The sequence below is a fragment of the Bactrocera neohumeralis genome, chromosome 4 (genome assembly GCF_024586455.1).
Source record: "Bactrocera neohumeralis isolate Rockhampton chromosome 4, APGP_CSIRO_Bneo_wtdbg2-racon-allhic-juicebox.fasta_v2, whole genome shotgun sequence".
NCBI lineage: Eukaryota > Metazoa > Arthropoda > Insecta > Diptera > Tephritidae > Bactrocera > Bactrocera neohumeralis.
Genome location: NC_065921.1, coordinates 50,411,937 through 50,413,441, shown reverse-complemented (window position 1 = coordinate 50,413,441; position 1,505 = coordinate 50,411,937).

Sequence of the window (1,505 nt, the reverse complement as noted above, 5' to 3'; positions counted from 1 at the left end):
CGGATGGAAAAGCGCATGGAGGCACGGCAGTGTTGATTAGAAATCGTTTAAACCACTACGCTCTAGAATCTCATGCTACACCACAGTTACAAGCTACAACAATATCACTAAAAAATCGGGGTTGTACTTAAATCTCACGGCTATATACTGTCCACCTCATTTTAAAATTACAGAAATCGAATTTAAAGACTTTTTTGAAATACTAGGTCAAAGATTTCTAGCAGGTGGAGATTACAACGCAAAACACACGTACTGGAGCTCACGTCTTATTAATCCGAAAGGACGACAATTTTATCAAACTGTTATAAATAGGCACAATAACCTTGAAATAATATATCCTGGTAAGCCGACATATTGGCCTAGTGATCGTAAGAAAATACCAGATTTAATTGATTTTGCTGTAATCAAAAATATAGATAAAACGCACATAACAGCTGATACATGTACCGATCTATCTTCTGATCACTCTCATGTACTAATAAAGTTATGTGAGGCGCCGGGACATGATAATATTTCCCCAAAAATGCTAGTTGAGTTACCAATTATTGCTGTAGAGGTGCTCTCTTTGCTCCTCAATGCAATTCTTAGTTTCGGATACTATCCATTTTCATGGAAAAAGTCGCAGATTATCTTGATAGATAAACCTGGGAAAGACTTAACACGGCCGTCTTCATACAGACCAATCTGTCTTCTACCCTGTCTTTCAAAAGTATTTGAAAAAATATTACTATCAAAGATGTCTCCTTTCCTCCATGAAAATAATACAATGCCAATACATCAATTCGGTTTTCATGCGAAACATGGCACAATAGAGCAAGTAAATAGAATTACAGCTATAGTGAGCCGTAACAAATGCCACATTTTAGCATCAAGAATATTAGCGGAGCATTTAAGTTCTGTCGAAGAGTTGCTAGTGAACTGGCGTATAAGCGTGAATGAATAAAAGTGTAAGCATATTACATTTCTGCTAAGACCAAAGATGTGCTGTTATAAAGAATACTATTTTCAAAGAATACGAATATTTATTAATTGAGTTTTCCAAAGAATTGTTTGTCCAAGTGCATTTTCGCTAACGAAAATGCAACAGTTAATAAAATGTACCACTAATTCCACTAACGAAAATGCAACAGTCAACAACTCCGAAGAATTTTAATAATTTGTATTTATTGTTCATTCAAGTGCATTTCCGCTAACGAAAATGCAACAGTTAACAAAATGTATAATAACTTTATTAACTGTATTACTTTGCAAAATGCACAAGACACATTTCCTAAGAATTTTTACGCAAGCATTTATTTTTAAGTTATTGCAAGAAAGCAAAATATTAGTATTTAAGAAAGCACAAAATAAAACCGAATGCTGATTATCGATTAAACCTTCAACCCAGTTGTTTAATTTGTCGTTGTTCATCACTTCGGTGAAAAAACTGGCGCAGTCGGTAGGATACCCGTGTATCCTTGTGTGTAAAAATTTAAAATCAAGTTACACATAGGAAAGGATATTGA